Raw genomic sequence first — 15908 nt, forward strand, 5'->3', positions numbered from 1 at the left:
GGTCCTCGGCTAAGCGGCCCTGACTGCTGTGGCTCAGGGCCGTTGAGGGCAGCCCCTCTCGGGGGGAAGTGGGGTCCACCACATTATATGGTGCCCATTTCTCCTCGGGGCCCTCAGGAGACCAGTCAGCTAACCCTGCCAGTGTTTCAGGGCGCGACAGTCTCTCACAAACCTCTGCTGGTGGTCCCGCCCGGCAACGTAGCGGACCCAGTAAGTTTGTCACCCCCACGGGGGTCTTCAGAGCAGTTAGTTCAGGTGTCGCCTGCCAGTCAGCTGTTACAGGCCACCGAATTAATTCCTCAAAGTTTACCAGAAACCAGCCTCGAGAGGCTGGTTCCTTTAGTACACTTTCTGGCAGCGTGGAAACTACTGCCGAATGTGTCTCCATGGGTCCTGCGTACTGTAGAAAGAGGGTATCAAATTCAGTTCGGCGCCCCGGCGCCGCCCTTCAACGGGGTATTTCCTACTACGGTAGGCCCCGAGCAGGTTCTGGTAATGGAACAAGAAGTAGATTCTCTTCTGAGGAAGGAGGCCATCGAGGTGGTCCCTCCTCAGCTCAGAGAATCCGGGTTCTACAGCCGGTACTTCATTGTTCCCAAGAAGGATGGAGGGCTGCGGCCCATCTTAGATCTCAGACAACTGAACCGCTCAGTCAGAAAACTGAAGTTCAGTATGTTAACTGTCAAACAGGTCGTGTCTCAAATCAGGTCCGAGGACTGGTTTGTCACGATAGATCTCAAAGATGCGTACTTTCACAAAGTGTATGGATGCTGCTCTGGCTCCCCTGCGACTCCAGGGCATCCGTATACTCAACTACATAGACGACTGGCTGATTTTAGCCAGCTCAGAACAGTTAGCGGTTCAGCATCGAGATGCTGTTCTCGCTCACATGGAAGCTTTGGGGTTGAGACTCAACACCAAGAAAAGTGTGCTGTCTCCATTACAGAGAACCACTTATCTAGGTGTCGTATGGGATTCGACCACGATGCAGGCACGTTTGTCTCCTGCTCGGATCGAGTCGATCCTTACTGCAGTAAATGCGGTCAAGCTAGGCCTGTCACTCACTTTCAAACAGTTTCAAGTACTGTTAGGTCTTATGGCAGCAGCAGCCAACGTAATACCTTTTGGCCTGCTGCACATGAGGCCGCTACAGTGGTGGCTCAAGACCAAGGGTTTTTCCCCGAGGGGAAATCCCTTCCGCAAGATCAAGGTCACGCGGCGATGCCTTCGTGCCTTGAACATGTGGAAGAAACCTTGGTTTCTGTCTCAGGGCCCGGTTCTGGGAGCTCCATGTCGCCGCGTCACGCTAGCGACGGATGCATCCCTCTCCAGGTGGGGAGCGGTCATGAGTGGCCGCTCGGCCTCCGGCCTGTGGACCAGTCAGCACCTCTCATGGCACATAAATTGCCTGGAGATGCTGGCGGTTTTCAAGGCTTTGAGGCATTTCCTCCCAGACCTGAGAAACCGCCATGTGTTGGTCCGCACCGACAACACAGCGGTGGTTTATTATATCAACCACCAGGGAGGTGTGCGGTCACGCCCCTTATGCAAGCTGGCGTCCCATATCCTCCTGTGGTCCCAGGGGAAACTCCTCTCACTGAGTGCAGTTCACATTCCTGGGCATCTCAACGTGGGGGCAGACGTCCTGTCGAGGCAGGGGCAAGTAAAGCCCGGGGAATGGATGCTTCACCCGCAGGTGGTGAAGCAGATATGGAGAGTGTTTGGCCAGGCTCAGGTGGACCTCTTTGCGACTCAAGAGACATCGCAGTGTCCCCTCTGGTACTCTCTAGCGCCTCCAGCTCCACTGGGGCTGGACGCCATGGTACAGACGTGGCCGAGGCTTCGTCTGTACGCCTTTCCCCCGTTCGCTCTGCTCCCGGGAGTTCTAGAAAGAGTACGCCGGTACGGAGTCAGTCTACTATTAGTAGCCCCATACTGGCCGACCCGAGTATGGTTCTCGGACATCATAGCCCTCCTAGACGGCTCTCCGTGGGAGATTCCGATCAGGAGGGACCTTCTTTCTCAGGCTGGGGGCGCAATCTGCCACCCCCACCCAGAGAAATGGAAGCTATGGGTGTGGCCCCTAAGGGGGGCGCATCTCATAAGTGAGGGTCTCTCAACTGAGGTTGCTGAGACCATCCTTCACTCTAGAGCTCCCTCTACAAGGAAACTTTATGACCTGAAGTGGAAACTCTTCACTTCTTGGTGTAGAGAGCGACACGCTGATCCAGTCCACTGCCCAGTTGGTACAGTGCTGGAGTTCCTGCAGTCTCGCTTCTCCACCGGGATAGCCCACTCCACCCTGAAGGTTTACGTGGCGGCTTTATCGGCCTTCCACGCCCCTCTCGGTGGCCTGTCATTGGGTAAGAACCCCCTGGTCATACGGTTCCTTCGTGGTGCACTCAGGTTGAGGCCTCGGGTGAACCCCAGAATCCCCACGTGGGATCTCGCTGTGGTGCTTGAAGCCCTCTGTAGGCCTCCATTCGAGCCCTTAGAGGAGATTTCAGATCGCTTCCTTACTATTAAGACGGCGCTGCTGTTGGCTCTTACTTCTCTGAGGAGAGTAGGAGACCTTCAGGCCCTTTCAGTGGCCCCTTCATACATTGACTTTGCGCCTGGTTTGGCCAAAGCATTCCTCTACCCTAGACCCGGGTACGTACCGAAGGTACCGACAGCAGTACCACAGCCAGTCGCCCTGCAGGCCTTTTATCCTCCTCCATTCGTGGAGAGCGACCATCGGAAGTATAATTGTATGTGTCCAATACGTCCACAGAGCTGCCCTGTGGCGGAAATCAGAGCAACTGTTGGTCTGCTTCGGTCCCCCTAAGAGGGGGCTCCCTGCAACCAAACCGACTATCAGTAGATGGATCGTAGATGCCATAACTACGGCTTATGAGTCCTCTGGCCTCCCATCACCGATGGGCGTCAAGGCTCACTCTACTCGAGGCATGGCGGCCTCGAAAGCTCTGATGGCAGGTGTCCCTATCCAGGACATCTGCAGTGCGGCGGGTTGGTCTACACCTTTGACCTTTGTTAGGTTCTACGAGCTAGACCTACGAGCCACTCCAGGCTCCTCTGTCCTGAGCTGACAGGAGTTATACCTCGTGAGCCTGAGGGCCGAGGTAGAAGTTCCCTCTTCGCTGGGTACCCCCCGGGCAGAGATGTAATACCGCTTGCGTCCTGGCAGTTTCCCAGGCGGAGCCCATGCCAGTGTCCTGGCCACAAGTTTCCAGGCACTACTTGTGTCCCTCTTGTCCGGGTATGCCCCGACAAAGGACTATTGTCTCCTCGTGTGCCCAAGGGCCGAGGATATCTCCTTCCTCTTGGTCTGGTTGGTCACCAGACAGAGACCTCCACCTCGTGAGCCCGAGGGCCGAGGTGCTTTACTTCCCTCTTCGCTGGGCGCGTCCCAGGCAGAGATGTAATTCTACTCACGTCCTGGCAGTTTCCAGGCGGAGCCATCTCAGTGCCCTGGCCAGAAGTTTCCAGGCACCACTTGGGTCCCTCTTGATCCGGGTAAGCCCCGACAAAGGACCATCCTTTCTCCTCGTGTGCTCGAGGGCCGAGGAGAACCCCCTATCTGGCTGGTGACCAGACTGGGGTGTATGACCAAAATCTCGTGAGCCCGAGGGCCGAGGTTTATCCCTCTTCGCTGGGTACGTCCCAGGCAGAGATGTAATACCGCTTGCGTCCTGGCAGTTTTCCAGGCGAAGCAACTTGGTGTTCTGGTACCCCCAGACACCTCTTGTCCCTCTACGTCTGGCTGGTCCCCAGACAGAGGTGGACTCTTTTCCTCGTGTGCCCGAGGGCCGAGGCGGATCAGATCCCTCTTCGCTGGGAGTTTCCCAGGCAGAGATGTAATCCCACTCGCGTCCTGGCAGTTTTCCAGGCGGAGCCAATCCAGTCCCTCCTGTGCTGGCTGTTCCCCAGACGGAGCCTTGGACTATTTCCTCGTGTGCCTGAGGGCCGAGGTTCACATCATTCTTCCTCTTCGCTGGGTGCGTCCCAGGCAGAGATGTCATCACACTCACGTCCTGGCAGTTTTCCAGGCGGAGTTCTTCTGGTCCCTCTTTGCTGGTGTCCCCAGACTGAGCGACCACTTTCCTCGTGAGCCCGAGGGCCGAGGTATATACCATCTCCCTCTTGCTCTGGCATTTATCCCGGACAGAGGTGTAATATTTCTCTCGTCCTGGCAGTTTCCCAGGCGGAGAACCATCAGTGCCCCTCAGGTAAGTATCTTCTGGCACTGCCCTCTCGCTCTGGGCTGGTCCCCCAGACAGAGGGATATTCTCTCTCGTCCTGGTAACCCCAGGCAGAGAGCTCTTCCTGGCCTGATCCACCAGAAGCAACGCTTTCCTTTTTCCTTTCCCAGACAAACACCACTGGGCAGGAACTTGGAATTATGGATAGTTGGTATATCGTTCCCCAGAGCGTTGATGACTCAGTGTAGAGTTCCCGGAAGGGAACGTCTCGGGTTACGTATGTAACCCTGGTTCCCTGAGGGAACGAGACACTGCGTCTCTGACCATAATTCCCGCATTCCTGCCGCGCTTCGCTTCATTCCTGGAAGCTGAAGCCGGTGCTTATATACTTCCTGGTCGCTGACGTCACCGCGCCGGTGACGTCACTCCCGTCGTTCTATTGGCTACAGACTGATTCAGAGGCGGGTTCGCCAATGGCATTCCCCAGAGCGTTGATGACGCAGTGTCTCGTTCCCTCAGGGAACCAGGGTTACATACGTAACCCGAGACGTTTTTATTGTAACAGCAAAATATAATGCAATGCAATACAGTGATGATTGAGAGATGAACAAATAAATGCCCCTCAAATGAAATGTGATATTAAAGTTATTCTCATATTTATTTCATGAAACTAATAAGAACTTTTTGACTTTCCAAGTCCTCTTCATCTGGTCAAACACACATCCAGCAGTCATGTGTGCACGGCTCAGACAGGAGATGAAGTGCCTCTCTTCTCAGGACAGATGACCATTGTCTGGAAATCTCTTCATGAATCAGCTCAAGAGGGGTGTTCGGGTCACCAAGAAGCATAATGAAGACATGAACATAATCTCCTGTGTGTCCTACAAAGAGAAGCAGAACATCATGAGTGAAGAAACTCAGATCCTAAAACACTGCACAACCTACTGTACATATCCACTGCACAATAAAACATAACAGTTTTTGTTGGATTGAACATGTTTCAGTGATATGAAAAGGTTGTCGTTTTCTTCTATCTGGAACAGGATGGAGTTCTGTAGCTCTCGAACATCATGACCACTGATACTGCTACATCTACTAGTAAGTCAACAAACAACTGTTAGCTTGGGATATAAATATAGCCTAACTAAAGCAAAAAAAAAGTTGGATGAATTACTGAATTTCACTCTCCATGATTTGTGATCAACAACCGTCTCCAATATAATGGAGTATTTTACTTTTCTGTTGGAATAGTGTTTTGCATTTTCAAATGGAGGAGTAATGGGTTTATGGGATCCATCAGTTGAATCACACTGAGGGAAACCCAACTCTACCGCTGCTGTTGAGATCAAATCAGATGATGCACTGAAACTCCACTGTCACATTACAACTAATTACAACTATAGGGTCTATTAAAGCTTGTGTCAATAACAGGGTTGACAAAAATACCAAAACATGAGCCTGAGATGGCACAATCAATTTCTTGTCATTTTAATGTGTCTTCATTTCATAGATATTTAAAAAATGTTGTTTAAACATATTTCATTTTTTAATTTTTCCAAGTGGAAAAGGCACTGATTTCGTGGAATGACCCTCAATTGGTGTAAAACTGTTACTGAGCATTTATACTTTAATTTGAGCATAATTTTTGAGTACTTTTTACAGCCCTGCTCATGAGTCTATGAGTTTTGTACAAGAGAGATTTATCCTTGTGGTTCGTGATGGTATATATTTGATCTTGTGTTTCCTCAACTATAGTTAACTATTAGTTAATTAGTTTAGTTTAGTTTACCACTTTATTAATCCCACAGGAAGCAATTACAATAGGGCTATAAACTATATTAAAATACGTATTGCGTCTGGTTGCACATGTTGTTTGTTCACTGCAGTCACAAGCAGTTGTGCCAATATTGCCAAATATCTCACAGGTGTTGACGACTCGTTAGCGATTCTCTCAGATCGTGTCTTTGATAGTTCACACTGTGATTGTCACTCACGTGAACGTGCACCGATTTGCCTGTGATTTCGGACATTTTTTGGCGATTTCTCAAAACCTGTCGGCGAGTCAAAATCGGGGCTAAAATCGCGCAGTCTGAACTCGGCATCCATTTTCCTGCAGATTTCAGTTCAACCCTAATCAAACACACCTGGACAAGTTAATCAAGGTCTTTAGTAGAAAGTAACGGGCAAGTGAGTTTTATCAAGGTTGGAGATAAACTCTGTAGGAAAATGGACCTTGTGGGCCAGAGTTAAGAATGCTTTTCCTATCTGATCTTTATTTTTTTCCTTGTTCTAAAAAAAAAAAAAAATCTGTCTCAGGAAATATCTGCATACCTACGAAACCACTGAAACCACATGAAATATATCTGTGTTAAAGGAGATCTTTGAAATTTGTTTTTTCATCCAAGATGTTTGTGACTTTCTTTCTTCAGTCGATTAGAAATTATGTTTCTTGAGGAAAACAATTCAGGAATTATCTCTATATAATGAGTCAATGGTGCCCCCAAGTTTGAACGTCCAAAATGCAGTTTAAATGCAGCTTCAAATGGCTCTAAATGATCCCAGCTGAGGAAGAACAGTCTTATGTAGCAAAACGATTGGTCATTGTCAAAACAAATTGACAATTCATGCAAACATCTGAAATGGCTGCAGTCACCACATAAGAAAATAGAAAACATTCAATTTAGGTTAATAGTGCTAATTTAACACTCTGAAAGGGGCTACAAATTATCTATATAAATATAAAAATAAGACAAATTAACATAATTAAAAATACCAAATTCCTCTGCTGAAAATATGTTTAGGTATGCTAAAGTATTCACTGGCAAAACTCACTCTTCTCCCGAGGTCTCTCAACTATTCAGCAGACCGTGGTAGCACTATTTTGGTCCATCTGCTCTGTGTCTTGAATTCTGCAACCACACCTTTATCTCACAATCAACTTCAGAATCAGTAGAACTTGGCTGAAAGGATCATTTTCAGTCAGGATCTGAAAAGCAAATAGGCTAGGCCTATATCAGGAATCCAAAAATCTGGCTTGTGAGATCCACTTTCCTGCAGAGTTTAGCTTCAACTTTGATCAAACTCACCCACCTGTGATTTTCTAATGAGCCTGAAGACATTGATGAGCATGCTCAGGTGTGTTTGATTAGGGTTAGAGCTAATCTCTGGAAAGTGCATCTTGTGGCCCCAATTTGAGGACCCCTGGCCTACATGAAACAACAGGTTCTGAAAAGGTCTTATTTGGTTTGAGCCATTCCAGTTAAATTGAGTGGCTAAAGAATGGCCAGTCAATGTTGTTGGTATTCTCCTAGTTGCAGGGCTGCCTACACAAAACCTGCATGGGTCCCAAGGTACAAAAATTGCTCTGGGCCCAGATGGGCTGGCCCACATTGGGCCATCATGGGATTAATGTGGGTCATCACAGGCCATCATGGGATTAATGTGGGTCATCACGGGCCATCATGGGATTAATGTGGGCAGTCTGCTATAATCAAGTATAATCGTCATAATCACAACTTCATAAGTGGGAAATAGGACATTTTCCGATAACACATGAAGGCAGCCTTAGTTGGAGCTAAACTCCAGTAGATCTCACAAACCAGATATGAGGATCCCTGATTTGAGCCTATTTGCTGTTTTAGAGCTTGGTTGAAAATGCTCTTTTCAGCCAAGTCCTCTTGATTCTTTTCGCTTTAGGTGCATGTTTCGGGGTAGGGCGCCGCACCCCACCCCGAAACATGCACCTAAAGCGAAAAGAAACCCGGTGCTAAATGACTCGTAGACGACCATAGGGAACGGTAAGACTTCGCCAGGTGGCTGTGTGTGTGAGTGGCTTAAATGCATGTGGGTAAATGATAAACAGGTGTATGCAGCAATCAGTTCAGTGGGAAACGAGGAGCAGCTATGTGCAGTGATTGGTGCAGTGGCTTATGGGGTTTGCAGTCCAGAATGTGTGTGCTAGAGTTCATGACGAGATAGACCAGATACATGACAGTAATAACTTGGCATTTTTAATTGTTATGTTAATTATTATTTTTGTATTTATATTAGGGCTGCACGGCTATGACAAAAATCATAAATGTCAATTATTCCCTTTGTAAGGGATTGTAATTGCCATTTTTAATTACGATCATCAATTTACATTGATTGATGTTTTAAATAGCTTTATACCATTGTTTGAAGCAACTGCATGCCATAATTTTATATAGAAACAAATAAACAAGTTGAAGATACTCTTCCTAAAATACTTTTATTGCTTTTCTCATTGCCACAAATGTCAACGATATATTGGTTTCTTTAAATAAAAAGGTAAAAATAAGCAATATGCAAAAAGCGGTGTCATAACTGTTACGAACCCTGCCTGTGTCTTTCCGTCTGCTCAACACCGGAGGTTGCCTGCACATTGAGTTGACCTGGACTACACTTCCCATCTCCCATTGCACCGACCGCACTTTCACCCACATCCAATCAGGAACTGTATAAATGCGAGGCCATTATATTCATTCACTGCAGAGAATTAAGTTTGCATTGCAGCCATACAAAGCGTTTCCCTTGTTTTTCTAGTTATGTGTTTCCTTTTTTCTGATTTAATGTCTGGTTTCCTGATCTCCCGCCTGTCTATTTGGATTACCCGTTTGTCTAGCCCCCTGGATTATGTTCACTCCTGTTATCGACCCTCGCCTGTTTGGAATACTCTTGTGTTTTGCCTTTAATATATCTGTTTGCTGTTGCCGACCCTACTGCCTGTTTTGACCACGTCTGTGCCTAATTTCAATAAAGCTTGCATATGGATCCAACTGTCTCACGTCCCATTATTACAGAAGTTGGTGGAATGGGAGATGGGAAGTGTAGTCCAGGGTGAAGTGTATAGGTCAGTGAGATGTAAGGGTCAAAATAAAATTGCGGACAACCTCTGGTGGTGAGCAGAAGGACAGGCAGGGTTTGTAACAATAATACAGTATAACAGGTTTAATAACTACTTTATTATGACAAAAATAACTGAAAATCTAAATACAATAAAGAAATACACCAAAAAATTATAAAGTTAAAAATTTACACGGATTGAAGTGCAAAAGGATTATAAAAATCAATAGGTATGTTAACTCATTAAATAACACAGTTGTGACTTTTGATTTTAAAAATTTGTTTTTAAATATTGGAATTACCTACGATTAATGAATGTTTATAAGAATTAATTATTGGTTTATGTTATGTGTATAGCCTGTTAAGTCTAAGTGTTTAAGTATTAGGTGCTGTGATGAACACCATAGCAAATACACAACACTTTTCAGAAACTGAAAGCAGGAACAGAAACTGTTTACAGGGTTTCTGGGGTAACAACTGAATTATGTTTAACACCATCTGCTGTGAGAATGAAAGTGCGCTTTCATCCAGAGTGTCTCTCACATGCTCTGCCATGTGCTTCTCTACATCAGAGGGCAAATGCGTCTTTGACACAGCAAACAGTGGTATTGTGCAGTGTGACTAGTGTGACTATAAATATGAATGATTTGTTCTAAATAATTATAAGCTCTGAACATGCCTCTTAAGTATGCAGAATAATGAACTTTTTTATGTAATCGTGGCACCCCGTAATTGTGATCGCGATTAGAAATTCAATTAATTGTGCACCTCTAATTTATATTGATAATTTGTAGTTCCTTTCAGTTTTAAATTAACAGTATTATTCTGAATTAAATGTTTTCTATTTTGTATTTAGTAAATCCATTTATTTGAAATCCCATTGACTATTGTACATTTTTGACAATACAGATATTAGTTATGTGGTGACTGCATCCATTTCAGATGTATAATAACTGTTTTTCATGAAGACTTAAGTTATAGTAGACTAATAGTGCGGGCCCTTTGTGGGCCTAACGAGGGCTTTCCATGCAGGGCCAGCACTAAGTCTCAGTGGCCCTGAGCTGGCAGCCTGCTGGAAGCCCTAAGTGGGTCCATAAAGGGCCACTGCAGGCTTGTTTGCAGGGTATACAGTATGTTTTTTCAGCACATGTTTAAGGGTGATTCTTAGACTATGGGCACTTTTATGTACTTTGGTCATATTTTTAAAAATACATACAATTTTGGACAAATTCCTCTTTATTTGTCAAGCTAACAATAAAACCAACCTAAAAAAAATTTACTACCTTTCTATTATGATTTTTTCATACTTTTCAACCTTCTTATAGGTGTCAAAATCACTGTTTTCTCCTTGTCGCACACCCAGACTTTTAAACTTTAACAATGAAAATAGAGTTTAAAAATATGACTTATCTGGTAACTATTAATGTACCTGAATTAAGCACTAGTAAAATAATTAAAATACATTATAGTGTTTAATGTGAGACCTCTATAAATATTTCTTTTTATACAAAATATAGCTGTCGCACAGTATTGGTGTCATTTCCACCACAGCACTGTAATGTATCTTTAAAAAAGTTTGTGTGAAAGATTTTTTAGGTGGTTTCAATGGAAATGTTCAGGGACATCAGAGCACATGTTGGACATGGAGGGAATTTAAATTTTCATCAACAACAAATGAAGAAAAATCAAAGTAAATATTGCTTGATCAGTGAATATATTTATTCTACGTCATTTCCACCACATACTGTACCATCAAGGGTGCTAAAAATTTTAAGTTAAATAAGAGTATTTTACATACACAAAATGCTAAGTAATAATTCAAAGCCAGTCAGTGAAGCTATCTTCCATTTTTTCACAAAAAACTACAGAAATGTCATTTCCACCACAGTCATTTCCACCACACTGCCCTCTGTGGTGGAAATGACATTTATGGTTACAAAGTACAATTTATATGGATTGTGAAAATAGATTTGCATGATCTGCAAACGTTTCAATCCAGAAACAGTCATGTTCCAGCATAGGGACGAAGCTTTTCTATATTTACCTTAATTTCTTGTCATTTCCACAATACGCTGTCATTTCCACCACCACCATGTCATTTCCACCACAAACACATTTTTTAAAAAATATTTAAAAGGTTCTTATCACACATTAAAAAAATATCCACAATTTATGAACCATGCTCTACTTAATATAAAAACCAAAGTTATTCTATTTTTTAAATAACAGCTGTATATTGAGATGCACATTTGTTCATTGCAGGTCAAAAATAAAAAGTAAAATATTAACTATTTCTCTTGTAATCTAAGTTTGTCCTCTTACAGACTTAAAACTAGACAAATTATTTAAACTTATGAGACTGTTATGTGACTTTTGAACAAATTTTTTTTTCTTCAAATTCTCAAGGCTAAAAGTGCACCTAGTTGAAGAAACGCCCTTAAATGCTAACACACTGCTTTTAAAATCCTTAAAAACACATTCATAACAGAATTATGCACACTTTCGAAAGAGTAGTAGAGATAAAAATCAGGCAAACTGCACATAGTTTCATCTTTGTGGATGAAGCTGGATTCATCTTGCCAAAGACTCACGCAATAGAAGAAGTCTGTTTGGATAGAGAGCAACTGTGGATGTCACAGGCCAAAGAGGAGCTAACATCACGATGTGTGCAGCATTCATTTCTTATCTGGATGACCTGCATAATCGACTTGAGTCAGTGGGGGTGTGTTATTGTTTAGGATAATGTGGTATTTCAACATGACTTTACAGAATGCAATAAATGTGGATTGCAAAGACATTTCCCCTGAAGACTGCCAGGCCTGGATTACACACTCTAGGAGGTACATTTCTAGATTTGTACACTGTTTTACATTTTTGTAAACTAGACACAACTTGCTGATGCCAGATGAAAATAACAAAGTAACAAAGTTACCGTTATATAGCAGAATCATAGCTGTAATTGTTTCTGGTATTTCAGGGCAGGATGTTGGAATGTATCCAGGCAACTCGGATTACACACTTGGGTTGGAAACTCTCCCTGCAAGCGTCTGCCCCCACTGAACTGCAACAAGGCAATGTGAGCATGATTTGTTTTCATGTCTATGTAAATACTGTACTGGTCAGATAATATAATTTCTAAAGTATGGAGGAGTCAGAGGTTAAGCTAGATGGCGCAAATGAGAACTTGACAACACCTAGTTGAGGGGATACAGTTACATCTAGCTGCTGTGAGGATGTAACTACAGCCATAGTTTGATTAAAAGCTATGCTGAGGAAAAGCAGCTTTAATCAGTTATTTGCAGTTTGTTAAAAGAGCTAAGGACTACATGACTGGGCCCATGAAGCAGGAGCTAAAACACTTGGGAAAATCTGACACACTGGTTGCGAAACATCTGTGTTATGGTGCGTTCACACCGGACGCGACTTGCGCGGAAAAAACGCGCTATTCGCGCGTAGTTGAACGCTTGAACATTTGAGTTTACTCGCGCCATTCGCGCTGTAAAATTCGCGTCATTCGCGCGTGACATTTTCTTCACAACAGACGCGAATTCGCGTCATGGGAGGGGCTTCTGCCAGCGGGAAAGTAGTTGTAAAATAGGTGAATGAGCTCAATTTGCCAGCTTTAGCTTGCTTGTAGTCTCAATATGTATGTATATGTAGGTCAAATTGAGTAAAGAGCGTTTTTTAAAACTAACCAGATTGTCCGACCTCTTCACTCACTTTCTTCCTAGCAAGATCCTTTTTATTCCTGTTTCTACACTGTAAAAAATGATTCTGAGTTTTAGTCAGGTGGACAAGTGAAACCATGTCCAGTCAACTTGCAGTGTCTCACTACACAACAGGATGAGTTGTATCAACCTCAACTTGAAGAGAATTTTAAAACTTTAAATAACATGTTGATATAACAACAAAACATATGTTCTCTCAATTTTCTGCGTACTGCGCATGTGCAAGTAACTCTACGTCATGATGACGTACTATTTTAACCAAGTTGAGAAAGACGGGCTATCCGCCATTTTCTGCACGACGAGTTGCTGATCATGCCAGAACAATGCTAAGCCTGCATTTGAACGAAAACGGATGGTCGTTATGGACTGCAAATAATGAAATGAGTAAGTATCACCTGATTAGTTCTTTCTTTAATGTTAATTAAGGCTTGTTTTGCTCACTGTCCGCGTTTTGATTTCAGGCTATCACATTTCGCTAACTAGTAATGTTAATGTTGCAACTCGATTAACAATCAGAAGAAGCGCACATTGCCCGGCGAATTCGTAGTTATTTTGGAGTATATGTTACGCCATTAACTCGCTGACATGCTGTGAGACACGCTGTGCTGAGAGAACCGACGAACACGAGCTAACAGCTGATACCAAAGAGTATAGAAGTACTGAGCATTTGTGTGTGTGCGCTAACAGCTAACGAACTGTTACAGCCGCGGTTCTCGGATCTCCAGTAAAGGCACTGCGAATATGGCGAAATGTAAGTTAATAACAAATAAAACGTGCGCCCACTGGAAGATGAAGATCTATCAGTTATATCAAACACACTTTTAACATGAGGAACATGCAATAACTGTTCTGTGAAAACGTAAATGAAATTTGCCATTTATTTTTGTATGCACGTTGTTTGTTAAGCTTTATTAGATAAATCCTCCTTTCTGTACAAAGCTAAAAACTAAACATTTGTTTGTACATAACAGCCTTGGTCACTTTTTCAAGATTATGATGATGATTTAACTGATGTTATGATTGCAAATTACTTTATTTGAATGTGTTTGAGCATATTTTCATCTGCTGGGACGAATAGATATTATTAACTTACTTGATGTGAACAGTTTTTTAACCGATTCTTTCAAATGAAATTTGTAAATGCATTTTTTTTTATAGATCACCAGGTTTGTATCAAAGGACCGGAGCAAGTCTGTTTTGTTTCAAGGCCTAGAGATGACCATCTCTCAAAGCTGATACAGTTTTTCAGGTCAAAGCATCATGAGGACATTCCAGATATGATTTCAACACTGGAGAGCCTTGATAATGATGTAAGTACATTTATTTTAAATCAGTCTTTCTCTGCCCAAAATAACAAATCTGATCATTTACTCACCTTCATGTTTGTCCAAACCTCTATGACCCTTTTTATTTTAGATCATTAAAAAAGTGATAGTGACATATTTTCATACAATGAAACAGAAAGAATGCCATTCTAAAGCAGAAGCAGATGATCAGATTTTGATTAAGATTACCAAAAAAAAAAAAAAATCATAGGATTAACTTGCATGGATTAATTGCTCACCTTAATAAATATTGATTTAATGCGGACTTTGACAGTTTAACACTGATCATTTTCATTGTATCGAATGGAATACATTTTAATTTTTTAATTTTTTTTGGAGTGGCATGTTAGTGAGTAAATGACAATTATCACCTTTTTGGTAACCTGTCCCTTAAAGTGTTGTTACAACCCCAATTCTGCTGCTGGGGAGCCAAGATCCAGCAAAGTTTAGCTTTAACCCCAATTAAACACACCTAAACCAACTAATCAAGATGTTCAGGATCACTTTAAACTTCCGGACAGATCTGTTTAACCAGGTTGGAGTTAAACTCTGCAATAAATTATTGGCCCTCCAGAAGCAGATTAGACAACCCTGATTTTAATGGCATGAGCATGTTACAGCCACTATTAAATCTTATTTTGGTGCTGAACAAAAAGGTAACAAATTAACAAAATTATACAAGTTTAAATGTGCAAATTTAAAATTATTGTTTTTGTGTTTTTATCTATATTATAAAATTTTATTTATATTTTTGTTATAAAAAACATGAAAGACATGATGAGAGGGAGAAAAGATAAATGAATAAAGAAAACCAAATGATTGAATGAATAAAGCTGGTACTTTAACCATCCTATATTTTACAGACAACAACCAAAAGATGATGACAGCAGCATTGCTGGGTACATGAGAGAGATTCCTACAAAATTCATGAAGACATGCAAGGTAAGCTTAAAAATGTACAACCCACGTTTACACTAGTGCGTTTGTGTTTTAAAATTAAAACCTTGTCTACACTGGTGTTTACTCTGCTTACTGTGTTTCTCAGTCTACACTACTACACAACTGAAAACGCATGCCACATGACTATCGTACAGCCATAGATGTGTATAGGTAGATGCCCTGTTACTTAGATGGTAGAAGCATCTACATGCATGGAGCGTTCGAAAGGGACGTCTATCTATACATATATATTGATACAACAATTAGAATGATGTTGTTGTTTAAGATGGTTAAGCATACGCAGAGTGAATGTGGGCAGCCACGCCATCGTTATCAAAAGTCTCTGTTTTGGTCCATTTACACTAAAATGCAACCCTGGAGTTTTCAAACTAAAACGGGGTCTGTAGCTTATTCAAAAGTCTCCATTCAAAAATGCACGAGTAGTGTAAATGTTAACCGTAGCAAAAGTTAGGCATTTTAAAAGGAATGCGCACCGGTGTAAACAGAGCTTTATGAAAAAACAAGTGTAAACTGAACATTAGGTCTCTTAATTTTCGGGGGTCTGGGGACTATGTTTGTGTAATTGCTTTTGAGTAATAGTACCTTGTTTTGTTTATGTTCTATAAAGCCCAGTGACCGTGATGAGGATGGAATCGATGGTGTGGCGATTGGACTTCTATTGGTTGTGGACAATATGATGGGACGTCTCCCATTCTTCTACAATGACAATGCCCTGGTGATTGAGGAAGAATTGGTAATGCGTCACCTTAGTGATGTACCTAATGCTTTTCTGAACCTAATGGGGCTGGTGTTTGCATTAAACCTTGACTACCCAAAAGATTCACTTATGA

This window comes from Garra rufa, chromosome 8 (genome assembly GCF_049309525.1).
Source record: "Garra rufa chromosome 8, GarRuf1.0, whole genome shotgun sequence".
NCBI classification, from domain to species: Eukaryota; Metazoa; Chordata; class Actinopteri; order Cypriniformes; family Cyprinidae; genus Garra; species Garra rufa.